We start from the raw sequence: 20,147 nt of genomic DNA, 5'->3' as shown, positions 1-20,147 counted from the left end.
ACACCTTCGGATTTGTTTGTGCTGATTTTGGAATCGGTTCTTTACTTTTAGCAAGTATGTTTTATCTGTACATTATGTATTACTTAACTCTTTGCCATAAATGAAGGCTAAACGTTTGTGAAGCCTAGGAGTTTGTAAGCATTTGCCGAGCCATCACAAGCGTATGAAGCACATATTATAATAATATTCAAAAAAGGTTTTAAGCGTATAAATTTATAAATATTACATACAAATTTTAACAAATTAATCTTTGAAATATTCACTATTTTAGGTAAAAAAAATAATGATACAATAATATTTTAGATAAATGATTTATAACCTGTGATAATATGCTTATATTGAAGCATTAATTATCTGTGCGGACAATCGTCATCAGTAATCTTGAATATCTTCTTGTTTCTACCTTTCCCTGTGTCCTCTGCACAGAACACATTTACTCAAAGAATGTTCACTTCATACTAAAAAATGGGTGACAAAATGATGCTGCTGCCATCTCTAGCATGCCCAACGAAACACAACTTGCGGGAAATTCAAAATTTGGCTTTAAATCGATTTTTATTCAAAAGCCAGAATTATTACTCCTTCAAAATCATTTGGAAGTATTATTATTTAAATTATGTAATAATACTTCCAAATGATTTTGAAAGAGTGAATAATTTATATATAGTACAATAAAAAAAATAAATGCAGAAATAAAACTAATAAACATTTTACATTTTCTTTATTGCTTATAAACATTTGTTTTAATGATATTTACACAAACAGTATTTCTGCAAAACAATTAAAATATACTGCTAAAGATTACAACATTGCTACAAGACAAACTTGCCCTTATATGTTAAAATAACAATTTTAATTTTTATAAGTTAAATAGAACATAATCTGCAAAAAATATATAATTTATATATTTATTAACCTATAAGATTGTGGGCAGTTGTACTTGACTGTTGTGTTATTGAATTTATTTTTTTAAAAAAAATACAGACGAAGATAAAATTAATAAAGTAGGTATAATGAACTTAATACAGTGTTGGTCAAATTAAATCTAACAGTAATATACAATTACTTTTAATGTATCTATTTTCCTTTTTAACAATTTCTGATAATCTGCAAATTGTTTATTTTTAACTAAACAAAATCTTTTTACTGTTATGTGGAAGACACTATTACATATAAAATCAACATTTTCTTTAAGATGTTCCTCACATTGGGCAAGAAAACTAAAATTTACATCTTTTTCCAATTTGCAGATTGCAAGTTTTTTGAGGTTTAAAGAATATGATAATGTTTCGTATAAATTATTGCAGATTGTGGCACAGTTCTCAACACATAAAATCTTATAAAAGTTTTCAGATACATAGTTTAACTTCTTTTTAGCATTATCACATTCTTTGAAGTCCATAAAAGTGTATAATAATATATTATCGGTATGTTTCAATTTTAAAACTGAATCACAAAGCTTGCATTGGGGCGAGCTATGACAAATGTACAATTTTCAAAAAAGGCATACATTTTCTTCAAATGATTGAGTTAGAGAAAAAAGACATACATTTTCTTCAAATGAAGAATTGTCAGTCATGTTGGTGTGGCTTTCGATCTGCAGAATCACTATTTCAGCAGCTAAACAATTTATCCATATAAATCCTAAATTTGCAGTGACTATTGCCTCTCCAGGTAGCAATCCTGAAAATAACAAGAGTTAATAAAGGTCAGGTTACAGAAACTAAAACCAACATATCATTGTTAGATGAATCATCTTGATTAAGCAATTAAAAGAAAATTAAAGAAATTGTTTAAGATTAATGTAATTGTAGTTCTATTAGTATTTTGTTAAATTTATCGTATTGTTTTAAAACTGTTAATTAATATTTTATTTTTACATATATATCTATGTGTTTTAGGTTTTTTTCACTGTTACCATAAAATAGGCTATTTATTATGATAAGTTTTTAAGTTAAATATATTGTCATTACAAGTGAACCAGTATCAATTAATAGTATACTTGAATTACCATTTGAATACTTGTGAATACCATTCTTTGCAATGGTCCAGGTATAACATTTGCAGGAAAATGTGATGTCCCTGGTTGTTCAGTGGAAAAATTTAAATCTTGGATTACCTGATTCTGAAAATAAAATATAATTGGATGAAAATACATTGCCAATGTATGATTACTAATATGTACATAAATAAAACAGTTTTTCTAAACAGTATTTTTTTTTTTCAATAAAATTGACAAATGAAGGCCTTTCAAAATGGTGGCAACATAACATTCTATGTTCACCATACATATTTTTCTGAAAATCGATAGAATACCATGGGCCTTCGGGGAAGCAAAACTTGGCCCAAGTTTCACAACTGAAAAAGTACAACATTTAAGATATGACTTTATCTAGAGTAGTTAATACTTAATGATTACTTACCGGTGTGAATTGGAAATTTCAGGATCTTCACGAGGGGACATTTTTCAAATTGTCTCCCATATTTTAGATCCATATATTCAAACAGAGAGAACAACTGAACAACAATAGAAATCTAAATATAAAATACAACAGAAATGCTAAAAACAGGTTGCTTGTTTAAGTCGCAGTAGTATGTTCGCCATTTGCAATGTAAATGCTACCATTGCCATATCAAAACGTAATCCTACTACTGTACTTTAAATACCGGTTACATAAACTGTTTCTCATATCGAAAAACATTTTATCACGGTACCTTGCATACATGAAATATTATAAAGGAAGTTATTTATTAAACATTAAGTAACTAAATCGTGAATTAAAATTAAATTCTTAAAAAAAGTACTTTTATAAAAACTACTAATTAGTAGTTTTACATTAATATAGCAATACCATGGGTCCCAAGTTAGGTGTGTCGCCCAAGCTCCTTAGGAAGTCGACCGGGCCTGGTCCTCTGAACGACGCTAACGGGTAATGTAATGTATTTTTTTTTTTTATATTCATTTAAAACATAAATTTAACTTCATTTGTTTGTGTATTTACTTTATTTGGTAATTTCACGTTGCTTTGTGTTATTGTATAAGTTATGAATAATTATTTCGTAAATTTCAATTTATAAAGATGGCGACGAAAAAAACTTTAGTGTTTGTCGTGTCAGTTTTGAAATGTGATCTTTAATTACATTTATATAAATATTTAAAGTAATTATTACAAACGAAGCTAATAAAATTAGTTCAGCAATACAATATATTATATTTATTTTAATAGTACCTACCTACGGTAATGGCGGACTATGCTCATTGCAATTGTTAAGATTTCAAGTTATCATAACTTAGCTACAAATACTTAAATATTCTCTAGCTTATTCCATATTAGTGTTTGACAATTACTTATTTCATTTCCAGTTGTAATTTCAAAATGTATCGCCGCCACGTGCTGTCATGCTGTGTCGTCAGTCTTCTAAAAGTAAGTGTAAGCACATTCGAGCAGTTTCTAAAGTGAGTATTTTATTATTTATGATATTTTAAGAAATAAGAAATTAATGATTGAGGCCAATCTGGCGCAGGGGCACAGTGTGACAGTTTTATTTGGGTATAAAGGGTAATTTTAAGCTGTTATAATAACATTAACTAGGGGGCGCGAATCGGACCTCAATGTTGACTCGCTGCGGTAGTGTTCACATGTTGAGCGAAGCGAGCATCAATTGTTTTCTAAACTCAATTATAGTTGCATTAATGACCTGACCGGTATCTATAGCAGGCGCTCAGCATTACCCCGTTAAAGGAGACATGTAACCCTATGGGGAAATTTGTCACTTGATTATTCCTCAAGTTCATTGAATTTTTAGAATAGTTTCTCAACTATTCTTATTTAATTTGCAATTCTATTTGGTTTATAATGGTGGTATAAATTCCATAGTTACTTTGGAAAATCTTTTGGCTTACTTTTACTAAAACAAGAAATAACATTAATCTACTAGATGATTGATTATTCGTTTAAATTACATTGCAAGTTAAATAAAAGCTTTGAAAAACAGAATCGACTGACAGCCATATGTGTTGATGTCAATGACTAATTTAAGTAACTCGTTCAGAAACAGCCTTAAATGTAATGTTATTGATTGAATCAAATAATCCAATATCAAAATCAAATTCCAAATAATTTAATGAACCTAAGGAACCTAGGAAATATTTTCAATTCAAAATATTTCCTCCTCCTCCTTGCTTTAAAAGATGGTTTAAAATACAGATTTATTATAAATATAAGTATGGATATGGATTGCTTTATATTTGCAGACAAACTCATGCCTTGGAGTTCATTCAAATGCCGATAACTTTTTTTAATGAACAGATTTAGATGAAACAAACTTTAATGTTGAGTTAGTTATCGCATTACCGTAATACATACAGACAGACAGACAAGAAATTAAAAAAAATATTTTTGCTCTTTAAGTGTTCCTCTATCCATTTCAGTCAAAAATATTAAATGTACAGACAAAATATTTTCACTGTGTTATTATATATATAGTTTATAAAATTATATAAACAATATTACATCCCATCTTTATATTGCTGACTTTAAAATGATTGTCATTCAGCTACATTAATGTCGAACTAGAATATTGAAAACTAGTGAGAGTAAATAAATTTAATAGTAGTTTTTATTTTGTCCGCTTGGTCAATTGGAAACAATTACTGGTTTGTATATGAGCTTCTCACTTTTTGTGGGATGTTGTGGTCTTATAGCCCAACACTACATGTCTCAAGTGGACTCAAAGATAGAAATACATACATGAAGACCTCGTGTAGGTATGGAGAAAACCAAAACATAACTTTTAACTCATTGTTAAGTATAGTGACGTTTTTCCATTAAAAGATATTTGATATTGTTGTCTATCACTGCTGCTGCTGTGGAAACAGCTTGCCTTTCTTCTTTTGGCTACTTTGACCTATTTATGGTATTAATTATATATTATTACATCAATTGCATTTTGTCTTGCAAAAGCAAGGGATTCATGCTATCTCCATATAACTTAAGCCCTAAAATTTACCAATTTGAAAATGTTATGTATGTTAAGAAATATTAATAATTTTATCAAAATGGGTGGTGTACATAATATTAATCGGTACTAGAAATAGGCTTAAACTTATCACACTTGTAATTGGATTGCATAAAGTCCATAATTCTTGTATGGGACAATATGTATGCTTTTACCTGTTGTAACTGTTGAGTTTCTTGCCGGCTCTTCTCAGCAGAACTACCTTCAAACCGTTGGTAGCTTTTAGTTGACATGTACATTCAACGATTCAAAAGTGCTTTTATAGTTTATTTGAATAAAGAATATTTTGAATTTGAAGTGAGTGATTTGAGTGAAGAGAATGTTCTATATCACAATTTAAGAGTTGGAAAAAGATGTATATGTATTTAGAAAGAATAGAATAGAAAAAAACTTTATTGCACACAAAAATACATATAACATAAAAAGAAACAATATATTTTTATAAAATGTATTGCAAAGGCGGCCTTATTGCTTCAAGCAATCTCTTCCAGGCAACCCTTGTAAAATAAAGGACTAAAAATAAAGAAATGTGAATAATGTTATAGTGCAAAAAAAATACAGTATTTTTTTAATATATATATTATATGTATATATATATATATATATCTTTAGTCGTTATATATATATATATATATAACGACTAAAGATAAACTAGTTATATTTTGAAAAGATACTTTTTTAACCGATTCTTAAAAATATTAAGCGATTTAGAATGACGTATTTCGGAAGGAAGTTCATTCCAGAGAATAGCAGATTTTACAGTGAAGGAATTGGAATAGAATTGGGTACGGCAAGTTGGAAATTTAAGAATATTATCGCTCCTGGACCTAAGTTCAAGGCGTAGGCTAGAATCGGAGCCGCGGAAGCAGAAACGATTTTTTAAATAAGCAGGATAGAGAGGATTATAAAGGATTGAATAGAGGAGAGTAAGCATCCGGAAGTTACGGCGATGTCTGATAGGAAGCCATCCAAGCTGACGACGTGTATTTAGTGTTATTTCTAAACGAATTATTTCATAAATGATAGAATTACTTTGAAATTAAATGCTCACTCCATTATTATTTATAACTTGACTTCCCTTTGAATTTCCTGTGCTGTTTCTTCTCAGTTCTTAGACAGCAACTATTGAAAGAGTGGTAAATTAATCAACATTGGTTAATTTACATTGTAAATAAAATTATTTGACTTAGAAGGAGTACAACGGGACCCTATTACCTTTATACTTCCTACTAATAATGTAAGCAAAGAATGCCTATAAAAACTAATGACTAATTTCTATATTATTAGCTGCATTCTAATCAAGTGGTGTAGTAGTACAGTCTGATATGTGATGGTCATGGGTTTGATTCCTACTTCTGGTGATGGATTGTTTAAATTTTCTTGCTCGGGTAACCTGGAGGGAGCGGGGACAAGATTTGCCACTTAATGTGAAATATCTTACATTGGAACAGAAAGTGGTGCTAGAACTGTGTAATCATGGTTATAAATTAAAATTAAAAATTAAACACATACGTTTTGCAGTTGGCGGTGACGGAGAGTGTATTGAAGCATACAAATGCTATTGTCCGGCGCTGCTCGCGACTCATCGTACCGGCTGCTTCCTGCATCTAATATGTCTATGTCAAATGTCGAAACTATCAAAAATCTTCAAAAAAGTTGACAAAAATAGTTCTTCACAGTGATTCTGATGTGCGAAGGAACAAAAGGAACTGTGAAAGGTATATAAAATGTCTTTTTACTTTCAGTGTGTGTTGAGTGTTCCCACACTCAACAGGGTGGCAAGAGAACCTGGGAACTCAGCTTAACAAAAAGTTGAGTTCCATGTATTCATATTTTGTAAGTTCATGTATGCATTGTGCATATATATATATATATTTAATTACCTAAAATTTTTTGATAAAAACATTGGATTGAGGCTGTCCACCCCCTCAACCGAAAAGTAATAAATGCTTATTTAACGTTATTACAGGAAAAAATACAATTTGAGATTACAGATTGTATTTTTTCCTGGTTCCTAATTACAGAGAGCGACGAGGACGGGAGCGGGCGAGGGGAGAAGGGACCGCCGCGAACATCTGGTAAGCTTATTCATAATTACTTTCTCTTATTATATTATGTGGATGTTTCATTAAATACGGTATTATATTTATCGGTTTGATAGTTATGTATTGAAAATAAAATGGTGCATGATAAATGAAGTTGCCCTCCCTTAGCTACTGTGCTATTAGTAGAGTATCTGGAAAATATTTTCTGGCCTGGACTTCAGCTTTGAACAGATATGTTCGTGTAAATGTTGTTTTTTAAGGTTTCGTATCTTTAAAGGAAAAAAGGAACAAAGTGATCTTATAAAGATCACTTTGTTGTCTGTCTGTCTTTTTGTCAAGAGTCTTTATCTCAGAAATGCTTGGAAATATAGAGTTGAAATTTAAATTTGATTTCCTGAAAAAACCACCAACCACTTCTTCGCCCTGGTATCGAGGCAAAGCACTAACTCGCAATATCTGTACAATTTGGCAGAAAGTAGGGAAGGGAGTGTCTTAACACTAGGTTCCTTTTGCCTACCTGCTGTGTGCGGGATACAGCGTGATACTGATAATTAATCAGTTTTTCATAAATAATAATGTTTGTTTATTATTTATATTAAAGATATGCGGCGTTGTACGAGAGGCGCCTCTGAAGATATAACCAAGATAAGATGTAAAAATATATTAACAATTATTTATAGCACATGTAGTACAATCTCAGTAATCCCAGGAACTACTTTATGAATAGTCTGTTTATGGAAGTAGGCTGTTGGCTAGAGCCTAATAACTTTCACCAGTGAACATTTCTTTATTGTTTTCTCTTATGTCATTAATTTAAGAAATATATTATTTTTAACTTAACCTTTGCTTGAGTTGGAATAACTTACATTTTTTATTTAGATTACTGAGATTGTTCTATTATGATTAATAAATTAAACGTACTAGTAATCGTATTTTAGTTATAGTTATAAATAGTATTATTATCATTAACACTAGAAGCGCCGCCGTCCCATTTTTGACCCAAACGCAAGGTTGATTGTATATAACTTTTTTATTTGTTAATTTATGAAGATGAAATTTTTTTACTATTACCATTTTTACACCTTTATTTAATTAAAAATATAAATAATTTTATAGCAGTCATACTTTTTGAAAAAAAATGAGATTACCTAGAGCTGCCGCTGGGTCATTTTTGTCCCGCCATTATTATTTTATTATTTGAGGGTATAATTGATTTTATTATTTGAGGGAGGCAATGCGGGGGCGGGAAAAAATTGAATAGTAGTTAGTAAATCAAAGACGTGCTTCCCAATTAACGTTTATTGCAAGACTGGCTATGCACAATTGCGTTTACCTAGTTATGCCAACACATCACCTTCACCCTAAATTAAAGACATATAACAATGAATACTTAAATTAATACTTACTTAAATTACAACTAATACTTAATTAATACTTAATAAATACTTAAATTAATTAGAGATATTAATCAATTCAAAGCCGTAACGTTGGGGAGGTTTACGGTTTCTAATGGCCTTAGGTGATTCCCGTGAACATTGAGGAATATCGCTACTATTTTTATTACATGATGCATCGGGGCTCGGTGTTGGTAATTCCACCGATTGGTTCTTATCATCCGAACCGGGCGAGTCCGACGACTGAACCTCATTTTGTTCGTGCACCACTTGACTGTCGGCCGTGCCGCCTTCCGACACCACCTCTCTAGTCACAGCACCCCCCAAAGCTACTTACCCGTGATTGCCTTGCTACCGGCAGCTCATATCTGCGCTTCAATTGATCAACATGCCTATGTACGTCGGTTCCAAATTCCGATCTAATTGTGTAATCCGAACTACCTAATTTGCTCTCTACCCGTCCTGCCACCCATTTGTTAGGACCCCTATAATTTCTGTACCATACTGCATCATCTGGTGCCATCTGTCGGTGCGCTCCGCCTAATGCGTTCTCAATTCGAGCCTGTTGAGTCTGAACACGCGCTTCCCGATCCGGTTTTAACACGTCTAATCTCATTCTTAATTTCCTACCTAGTAAAATCTTTGCAGGACTCTCACCCGTTGTATAGTGCTCTGTATTCCGATAAGATAACAAGAATCTACACAAAGCTGTATCAGGATTTAATTTCTGTAACAGAGCTTTTTTAATAACACGTTTGCAAATTTTTACGGCATTTTCTGCAGCTCCGTTAGAAGCTGGATGATAAGGTGCGGAGAATAATTGTTCAATACCATTACTACGTAGGAATGTTCGAAATTCATCACTCGAGAATACGGTAGCGTTATCGCTGACTACTTGACGGGGAAGACCGAATCTCGCCCATATGTTTCTTAATACGGCTATCACGGCATGCGAAGTTGTCCGTGTCATATTTATAGCTTCGATCCACTTAGAACAAGAATCAACAATGATTAAATAATTTAAACCCGCTATAGGACCTAAAAAATCTAAGTGTAATCTTGACCAGGGTCGGTTAGGGTAAGGCCAGGAGTGTGGTGCCTGTTGGCGCGGTGCCTCCGCCGCGGTGGCGCATACTTCGCAAGCACGGCACACTGCCTCCACCTGTTCATCCACTCCCGGCCACCAAACATAACTCCTAGCTAACGCTTCAGTTTTCACTATTCCCATGTGGGGTTCGTGTAATTCCCTCAGAACTCTGTCCCTGCAGTTAGAAGGTATTACTATTCTATGTCCCCATAAAATACACCCTAACTCGGTATATAATTCTTCTTTACGATTAAAAAACGGTTTTAATTCTCTTATGTCTACTTCGTGTGGCCACCCGTCTTGAATAAAACTCAAAACACGACTCAAAATCGGATTGGAGGAAGTCTCTTTTTTTAAAAGTCTATAATCTAACAGAAGAGCTACGGTTGCAAAATGAAGGTATGTCTGTTCTGGTAATTCTTCAGTATTTACTGTGTTCTCCTTATGCGATCTAATCAAACGTGAGAGTACATCAGCTACATTCCTACTCGTATTCACAAATTCTATTTTAAAATCATACGCTGACAATTTAATTGCCCACCTCTGTAAACGACTCGCAGCTGTACTCGGGATACCCATGTTAGGTCCAAATATGCTCACTAACGGCTTGTGATCGGTCTGTAGGGTAAATTTACGACCGTATAGATATTGATGAAACTTATCCACCGCAAATATAATAGCTAACGCCTCTTTATGTATTTGACTGTAATGTTTTTCCGCGCATGTGAGGACTCGTGACGCATACGCAACGACTCGTTCCCGTCCTCCCGATTCACGCAGTGCTAGAATGGCACCAATGCCGTGTTCGCTCGCGTCGCATGTGAGAATTGTTTCTAAATTCATGTCATAGTGTGCCAATACTTCGGTGCTACATAACATTTTCTTAACTCGTTCAAAAGCTATATTCTGACTTTTACCCCATATGAAATGTTTCCCCTTTTTGAGCAACCCATACAATGGACTTAAATACGAACTCAGATTTTTTAAAAATTTACCTTAAAAATTGACCATCCCTAAAAAAGATTTAAGTTCACTAATGTTAGTAGGAGGCGGCATTGAAACAATAGCTTCTATTTTGTCTTTATCGACTTCAAGTCCGTTTTTACTTATTATAAAACCTAAATACTTGACATCATTTGCAAGAAATTTACACTTATTGCGCTTAATTTTCAACCCGTTAGTTTCTAAAATGTGCAATACCTTATCTATGGTTTCTAAATGCGTTTTCAAGTCCTTATTTGTAATTAAAATATCGTCATAAAATATAAGCGTGTTAGGTATATTTTTTAAAAGATTTGACATGAATTTTTGAAAAATACCGGGACTCGAAGATAGCCCGTATACCAAACGTTTATATTTAAATAATCCACGATGCGTGTTTATGACCGTATAATCCCTAGATGACTCATCGAGCTCCAGCTGATTATACGCTTGTGAGAGATCTAGCTTTGTATACCAAACTTGCCCCGACAGTTCGCTAAATAAATCATCTAATTTTGGAACCGGGTACCTGTCAACCATTAAAACACGATTGAGCGTTACCTTATAGTCGGCGCATATGCTAATGCCCCCGTCCGCCTTACGAGCTATGACTAGAGGCGTGGCCCAGTCGGAGTGGTCAACCGGCTCGATGACGTTGGCGGCCAGCATGCCATCTAACTCGGTGTCGACCCGGTCGCGCACCGCGTACGGCAGCGCTCGCGCGCGACAGTATACGGGTTGCGCTCCCGCCCGCACACATAGGCTCACCGTTCCACCATTGAACCGCCCCAACGTGTCATCAAATAATGCTTTATGTCTGGAAATTATAGAATTAATAATTTTATCTTTATCATAAACATTTGTTTTTAGAGAATTTACACACAATTTAGGTATTTCAATACCTAACTCGGCTAGCCATTGCCGCCCTAGTAAATTAGTTGTTCCATTAATAAAAATGTACAAATCTAACATTTTCGTTACATTTTTATACTTCACATTTACTTCTATATAAACTAATGGTTTTACAAGGGATCCGTCGTAAAAACTCAATTTGATACGGCACGGTTTTATCATAATATTATTAAAATGTTTATTATAAATATCAAAACTAATACACGACAACGGAGCTCCCGTATCTATTTCCATTTTTTAAAAAATATCATTAACTAAAATAGTGATATGTACCGGCTTGTATTGCGTTAGCGACATTTGATACATTGGCTCGTCACCTTCTTCACAGAATTGAAGGTCACTACTCTGTGCCCTATAGTGACTCCGTCCTACCTTTTCTGACGCTGCATGCATCTTCAACGAGTCATCCTCAGATTGCGTCACCCAGTAGGTACTGGCCGACCTGCCATACGAATGGCCTCCACGACCACGTGCGCTGGCGTCACCCCGCCCGCCGCGGCTCCCCGCGCTGTCCCGCCATTCTCCACGTGGCGTTAAAACGTTCTTATTTTTTAAAAGAAATGATTTTTCCGTTAATTGCACGGCCTGCCTCGCTTGTTGAGAATTTTCTAATAATTTTTTCCACGTACTCCGCAATGGACTCCCCCGTCAACTGTCTCCGTTGTCTAAATCTATACCTCTCCGCCATTACTGAAGGCTTCGGCTGTAAATGTTCTTGCAGAAGATTTATAGCTTCCGAATATTTTAACGCTGATGGTTTTAACGGACACGCTAAACTCGACAACAGCTCGTAGGCTGCCTCGCCCATTAACGATATAAGCGTTGGTAATTTTAATTCCTCCTTAATATTGTTTGCCACAAAATACATTTCCATTCTTTCTGTATATGCTAACCAGTTCCCGGTTGTTAAATTAAATTCACTGATTTTACCGACCGACATTTTTAATATATTAAACCGGTTTGTCCTCGTCGCCACTAGTAAATCAAAGACGTGCTTCCCAATTAACGTTTATTGCAAGACTGGCTATGCACAATTGCGTTTACCTAGTAATGCCAACACATCAGTAGTTTTAGCAGTCAATGCCTAAGTTTTTAGGGTTCTGTAGCTTTTAAGGAAAAAAAAACCCTTATAAGATCATTTTTTTGTCCATCCGTCTGTCTGTGCCTTTATCTCAGGAATGCTTGGAGAAATCGAGTTGATATTGATATGAGTATATGAATATCAACTATATGACGATCTACAGTCCCTTGATTTCCTGAAAAAGCGCCCTTAAAAAAACATATGGCCATTTATATAGTAAAAAACGTGTATTTCGACACTATAAAGGGAATCAAATTAATAAGGTACTTTCAGTTAACTTAGAATTATGAAACTTGGCAGCTAGCATCTACATGTAGTACTAGTACAGGAAAAAATCTGAAAACTATACATTTATGTATAAATCTTAAAAAATAATAGCCTAAAAAGTGGGGTGAAATTGGTGTCAATACAAAATTTTGCCGCTAGTCCATGTGAGGTATTAGATGAAAGGATGACTAAGCTAGGCTTCAATTTCAGAAAAACACTTGATACCAAATGTGGGCAATTGTAGGGTAGGTAGAGGGAACCTGGGAACCTAGTGCTATGCACTCCGCTGGCATTTTCCGCCGAATTCTGGAGGCGTTACCACGCAATATTATAAATCATCTGTGATGTATCACTGATGAAGAATATATTAATGCATTACTTGGCCTACTAATAATATTAAGTAATTTCAATAATTTATAATTTTGTAAGAGTTATTCAGTTAGTTGTCACGACCTTAGAACGTATTAGAAATATTTTATTCTTTCTTGGTTAAATAATAAGAATTGATTATTAAAGATGGTCTACATATTTTACGAATTATTTTTATAATATTTTTTGTATTATACCAACAATTAACATAATAAGTAGAATCGGACAAATTTGACACGACGGCGGTTCAATCTTCGGCACTTCTAGTGTTAATATAAATTTGTAAGTCGGTTGTGGGTTGTGTTCCCATTTGCAATTTCTATAATCTTTAATTATTAGTAAATAATGAAATGCAACTTTTATACCTAAGTATTATTATACTGTAATTTTTTTTTATGAAGGAATTAAAGTATTAAAAAAAACAGATTTTTTTTAAAGACATCTTTAGATATAATTCCCATATACGAGAAATAACTATTATTTAATTTTCCTGTTGTTGAGTCCCGCACCTCTTAGAACTATAGAAGTTTTTAACATTATTTTTTATTATTTATAGGTATGATGTATGTAGTAGTAGTAGTAGTAGTAGTAGTAGTAGTAGTAGTAGTAGTAGTAGTAGTAGTAGTAGTAGTCGTCGTCGTCGTCTTAGAAGTCTAGTAGACATGTTTTACTTTTTAATGTGTTACAACATTTTTATGTTAGAAATCTCTATTGAAATGAATATGTTTTTATATTTTCTACTTTGAACGTCAAATTATATTAATATGTAGTACGGGATGAGTGTTTATAAATGAAAACTCATGGCCACTCTTTTTAAATGCCAACATTTGTTACAAATTACAATTAACAATTTTAACTTAGAAATAGAGCAACTCATTTCATCAAAACCCTGGTTTCTGCTTGTTGCACATTCTTTGTCTTATCAAAGAACCTGATACATTTAGTTTTACTACTATTTAAAAGCAAGTTATTGGCACTAAACCAGTGTAATATCCTAGAAAGAGCACTGTTTACATCGTCAATTTCCAATTGCCGTCTATTAACCTTAAAAACTAAAGATGTATCATCTGCAAACAACACTATTTCTCAGATATCTCTCATAAGGTGAGGTAAGTCATTAATGTACAAAAGGAACAAAAACGGACCCAGAATAGAGCCTTGTGGCACCCCCAATGCTACAGGTGACCCGTGTGATAGTTTCCCGTTGACATTTACTTTTTGAATCCTATCACTTAAATAAGAAGTGAGAAGATCCAAAGCAATGCCTCTTATACCATAGTGGTGTAGCTTCCTGATAAGAGTTTTATGCTGCACACAATCAAATGCTTTGGACAAGTCACAAAACACCCCAAAGGCATCACGTGACTCCTCCCAAGCCGCGAATACACTCTCTAATAATTTGACCCCAGCATCAGATGTTGACCTTCCACGAGTGAAACCAAATTGACCTGTGTGCAGTAATTTATTTTTTATTAAAATAAGTAAGAAGCTGACTGAGTATCAGCTTTTCAAAAATTTTACTAAACGTAGGTAGTACTGAAATCGGTCTGAAATTTGTAGGGTCTTGCGTACTACCTGATTTAAACAATGAAGTTATTTTACTATATTTCATCAAATCAGGAAACACTCCACAATCAATACATCTATTAAAAATTGTAACTAAATCAGGAATGAAAATATCAATTAAAGAATTTATGATATTAACTGAGACACCCCGCAAGTCGGCTGTCTTTTTCATACTAATTGATTTGAAAGCTACACTAATGTCTGAATAATTTACATGACGGAAAACGAAACCATTATAAAATTCGGGAACATTGTCTTTAATTAACGATTCTGCAATAGTGGTAGAAGAACCTAAATCGTTTGTTAGACTGACTGGGAAAGTAGAGAAAAACTTTTCAAATGCAATGGCCACTTCCAAATCGGAATCAACAATGTGACCGTCAATACTAAGTTTAAAATTAGAATCTTTCACCCTAGTTCTCCCAGTCTCGGCATTAACAACCTTCCAAGTGGCTTCAATTTTATTATTACTATTTCAGATTTTGTTTAATAAATAAAGATTTTGCAATTTTGCAAACACTTTTGAAAATTTTAGAGCAAGATTTTAAGTACTCTTTAAACTCTTCACCACTATTAAACTGTTTTTCATAATATAACATATACAGTGTCTCCCTACTCTTATAAATACCTGCTGTGGCCCAGTCACCAAAGATAGGACTATCGGTAATTGTAATCTCTTTGGGAGTAAATATTGAATGAAATTTATTAATAAAAGAGTAAAAAAAGAATTGTACAAAGAATTGGGAGGTAAAGTTATATCTAAAACTGGTAAATTAGTTAGTAAACTAACTCTCATACGTTCCAAACGACTAGCTGTGACAGGTACAAAAGCAATTTTTCTCTTAGCCACCTGTTTTTTCTTACTAGAGAATTCTACTAGCTGACCAGAGTGGTCAGAATCCAATTTATTAATAATGCTTTTGTAGCATGGAATAATGTCAGTAAATATGTTATCTATACAAGTACTAGTCGTAGGAGTTATTCTGGTTGGCTCCATAAATAAATTAAGTAAATTGTGTGACTTAAAAAGACTTAATAAATTTATGGTGGGGCTTAAACTTTCCAAAATATTAACATTAAAGTCCCCACACACTAACAAAGGCTTACCCGACTTGGTAAGTTTGCTTAAGGCCTCATCCATTACTTCTAAAAATAATTTTAAATTGGCAGAGGGAGGTCTGTATACACATATAACAATGAATTGCTCTAGTTGAACACACGCTAATTCGATAGAACATTCTACAGAAAGGGACACAATATCTTTCCGTTCCTTGAACTTAAGGTTCTTGTTTAATATAATAAGCGACCCCCCGTGTATTGTGTTGATTCTGCAGAATGAGCTTCCTACCCGGTGGTTTCTGAAATTAAACATGAGCTGGTTTACCTTTAACCAATGTTCAGTAATACACAAAATACTAATTTCCTCCGAGTTCATGAATAATTCCAGCTCTAGCTGCTTGCCCCCCGTCAAGCAACGGATGTTCTGATGAACTAATCTAATAGACTTAACATTTTTATTATTATTTTTGCATGGATATTGTGATGATGTGCAGTGTGCGTTATTATTGTTGTAATTTAATTGTAAAGCTAGCTGGAGGGAAGAGCTCAAAGGGATATTTAATAATAAATTAGAGCTAGAGGTTGCTACCTCTGTTGTCTGAGAAATTAATTTAAATGTTGAGAAATGTCAACAGAGTGTAAATTCTTCTTCTTCTTCCTGGCATTAATCCCGGCTATTACCAGGGTCTGCCTTCCTACTTAACCTACTCCACTTTGCACGATCTTTTGCGTCCTCGGTGGTTAGACCATTGGCTCTCATGTCCTGCATCACGACATCCAACCAGCGCTTCCTTGGGCGTCCGGGAGGTCGCGCCCCAGGAACTGGTATAGCAAGGCACTTGCGTCCGACATAGTTCTTAGGCCGGCGCGTAACGTGGCCAAACCATCTCAAGCGACGCTCTTGGAGCTTATCCGCTACGTCACGGACCCCAAGACTACCTCGAATGAATGTGTTGCGCATGCGGTCAGACCGCGTTACGCCGCACATCCACCTCAGCATCTTCATTTCCGTGACGTGAAGCTCCTGAGTGTGCCGAGATAGTGCTGGCCAACATTCGCTGCCGTATAAAAGAACCGGTCGGACGATGCTCTTGTACATCAGCCCCTTGAGCTTGGGCGGTATTCTGCGGTCGCAGACCACACCAGTGGTCCTCCCGCCATTTGGCCCAGGCAGCGCTTATCCGGCCATGGACATCGTGGTCGATGCCTCCAGACTCGTGCATAACAGATCCAAGGTACCTGAACTTCTCCGACTTAACGGCTGGCTCAGGACCTATAAGGATGGTGCTCGAGTCCCGGCTCCCGCAGGCCATGTACTCTGTCTTCGACACATTTAGTTTAAGACTTAGAAGAGGTTCACTTTACGCTCCAGCGTCAGTCGGTTCTCGGCAATGAGTGCTATGTCGTCGGCATACATCATCAGCCATGGAGGCTGGTCCTGGATGTGAGCCGAGACAGTATCGAGCACTACATTGAATAAGAACGGCATAAGAGCCGAGCCCTGGTGAACCCCCACTGTAATCGGGAAGGGTCTAGTGTCGCCAACAGCAGTCCTAACCATAGAAGCGGAATCGTGGTACATGTCTCTGATAATCTCAATATAGGCCTCAGGGATCCCTTTGGATCGCAATGCCCACCAGATACACTGACGAGGCACACAGTCAAAGGCCTTCTGCAGATCTAAAAAGGCCACGTGCAGAGCTCTCCTTTTTTCCCTGTATGCCTCCATCAAAGTTCTGAGGGCGAAAATGGCGTCCATGGTGCCCGATCCTGGCTGAAATCCATATTGAGACTCAGAGACAGTACACTCTCGGCGGAGCCTGAGGTCGATCATGCGCTCGAAGAGCTTCATGATATGACTCATAAGCTTAATGCCCCTATAACTACCACAATCTTGAACACTGCCCCTTCCCTTGTAAATAGGGGTAATAAAGCTAAGCCGCCACTGATGCGGCATCTTACCAGTGTTCAAGATATGGTTAAAAAGGTCAGTAAGCATGAGCACACCAAGAGAGCCCAACGATTTCCACGCTTCGATCGGAATGTCGTCAGGTCCCACCGCTTTTCCGTTCTTCATGCGTCGAAGGCAATTACGTGTTTCGTCAAGGGTTATTGGGGCAATAAGTCCGAGGTTAGGCGGTGGGTCGTGATGAAGACTGCATGGATGCTGAGTATTCAGCAACTCCTGGAAGTAGCTTCGCCACCTCTCCTTCACAGAGTCATGATTACAGAGCAGCGTGCCCTGGGAATCTCTGACGCAAAGACATTTTGCGATATCTTGCGTCACTTTATCCCCGGAACGTGCCAGTTTTTAAATGAGCTTCTGCCCCTCCACAGTTTCAAGTTTATCATACAATGGTGACAAACTCTCACTGCGGGCTCTGGCTACAGCTCTTTTACTGACACGTTTAGCTACTGTGTACTCCAGTCTGTCTTCAGGAGAGTTGGATTCCTGCCACTTCTTAAAGGCAGCCTTCTTTTCACGAGTCACCTCCTGGAACTCGTCATTCCACCACCATGTCTCCTTGTCGATGACACGTCGTCCCCTAGAAACGCCAAGAACTCGCCTGCCCGCCGCAATGATTGCCGACTGAGCCCGATCCCAAGCATCCTGAGCAGTCTCGGTGTCAGTCGAAAGATTATGACTTTTCACCTCTGCCAGGAAGTCGGTCTGCATCGGTCCATTCAGCAACCACCACTTGATCCGAGGCCTACGTTTCTCGGCTACTTTCTTCTTCGGAGTGACGTTAAAGTCCATGACAAGAAGTCGATGTTGGGCCGTTAGGCTTTCGCCTGGAATGACCTTACAGTTAGTTACCCTGCCCATATGACACCGTCTGGTCAATAAGTAGTCTATTTGAGTTGAGTGGGACCCGCACTTATACGTGATAAGGTGCTGAGAATTCTTTTGGAAGAACGTATTCACGACGGCCAGATCAGACGCAATACAGGTTCTCAGAATGTTTTCTCCCTCTGCATTGCGAAGACCGTGCCCAAAACCCCCGTGAACACGTTCATACGGCTCAGCAGCCCTACCGACGTGCCCGTTCAAGTCCCCCCCAACTAAGACCACTTCGGTAGACGGCACAGCAAGTAGCACCCCTTCATACTGCTCCCAGAATGTCTCCTTTTCGGCCGCGCTACATCCCGCCTGGGGAGCATAGGCACTGATTAAGTTTGTGATAACGCCCTCAATCAGTACCCTCACTCGCATCAAGCGGTCGGAGCGACGGTCAACTTCAAGGAGCCCATTCTGAAGCTCTTCAGAAAGCACTACCGCTACACCGTTTCTACCCGAAGGTGACCCAGTGTAGATAAGCCGGTAACTCTGTCCGATGTTACGGAACTTATTGCCCTTCCAGCGTGTTTCCTGGAGGAAAGCACACTGGACCCGACGTCTCATGAGTACATCTGCGAGTTCCCTGCATCGTCCGGTCAGAGAGCCAATATTCCACGTTGCAAAGCGGAGTTTCTTTCTGGGTACTAGCGTCTTTGGTCGTGCCCGTACATGACACGGTAGCCCTTGCCCACTTGTCGCAGGTGTAGGGCGATGTGCCTGCGCTTCGTTTTGCGGCGACGCCCTAGCCGTACCCAGTCTTGTGTTTCGTTGTCGGTCCATTTAAGTGGCGGTTGGCGGTTTTTAAATGGAGCGACTGCCGTCTGACCTCCAAAACCCCTTCGTGGGGAAAAACCGAAGGGAGAGGAAAATAGAAGGGGTAGGATAGGTAAAAGGAGGCAGCTAAGGAAAAGAGGAGGGGAAGGGGGGGGGGAGTTAGGACACCATTCTTACGGACTGGATGAGGATGTAAGAGTGGCGGCTCGAGGATCCGGGGTCGCGTACCCGTATGTCCACAAACAAATATCGGACAGATATTAGTCAGGACATCCTCTGGATTGTTCGTCCATAAATTTGTCTATAGTAGCTATAATCCCCCGGCACTGGCGGCGGTGGTCCGCCTTCTGTTCATATAGATTTTTGTGGGCGTCGACGAGAATGCTGACTAATTTTTTATTTGAATCATGCTGTGTTTCGACGTGCGTAGTGTCCAATTTCTCCTTAATATGTTTGAAGAGATCCCTCAGTAACTGTATTTCCGTGGGTTTTTCGCGATCGTTTCGGCTAAGCCAATCTTGTATATTAGAACTGATTACAGAACCAATATTTTCAATATTACTTCTGCTATCCACTTTTCGAGTTGGCAGCCATTTTCTAATTTCATCCGATGATGATTCTATTGTTATTAGTGTCTCCGGTGAATTATTATTTATTTTTTGTATTAATTTTCTTTGTGTGTAAATTATTAGACATAATGTCAGAATAAATTGCAATGTCAGTCTGCTCAATAGAAGCAGTTGAAGTAGTAGCC

The 20,147-nt window shown here is 36.7% G+C and overlaps 2 long non-coding RNA genes across 9 annotated transcripts; one reads left to right on the top strand and one right to left on the bottom strand.

The window, feature by feature from the left end:
* Nucleotides 1–706: 706 nt before the first annotated feature.
* Nucleotides 707–2,739, bottom strand: LOC146526507 (uncharacterized). Its single transcript, XR_014879403.1, has 3 exons — nt 2,424–2,739; nt 2,012–2,125; nt 707–1,683 (listed from the first exon to the last, which is right to left on the bottom strand). It is a non-coding gene; the product is annotated as an uncharacterized LOC146526507 (long non-coding RNA).
* Nucleotides 2,740–2,857: 118 nt separating this feature from the next.
* On the top strand, nt 2,858–13,579 carry LOC146526506 (uncharacterized). Of its 8 annotated transcripts, none has more exons than XR_014879395.1 (5): nt 2,858–2,930; nt 3,365–3,425; nt 6,541–6,737; nt 7,044–7,097; nt 7,666–13,579. It is a non-coding gene; the product is annotated as an uncharacterized LOC146526506 (long non-coding RNA). The 8 variants fall into 8 exon arrangements; XR_014879396.1 differs by having other exon boundaries at nt 6,989–7,097; XR_014879400.1 differs by having other exon boundaries at nt 3,365–3,457; nt 6,989–7,097.
* The last annotated feature ends 6,568 nt before the right edge of the window (nt 13,580–20,147 follow it).

The sequence above is a fragment of the Heliconius melpomene genome, unplaced genomic scaffold (assembly GCF_056956725.1).
Source record: "Heliconius melpomene rosina isolate 202511_hmr_F unplaced genomic scaffold, ASM5695672v1 ptg000031l, whole genome shotgun sequence".
Classification (NCBI taxonomy): Eukaryota; Metazoa; Arthropoda; class Insecta; order Lepidoptera; family Nymphalidae; genus Heliconius; species Heliconius melpomene.
The sequence above is the reverse complement of the archived record's forward strand: the minus strand, read 5'-3'. Positions and strand labels throughout refer to the sequence as shown.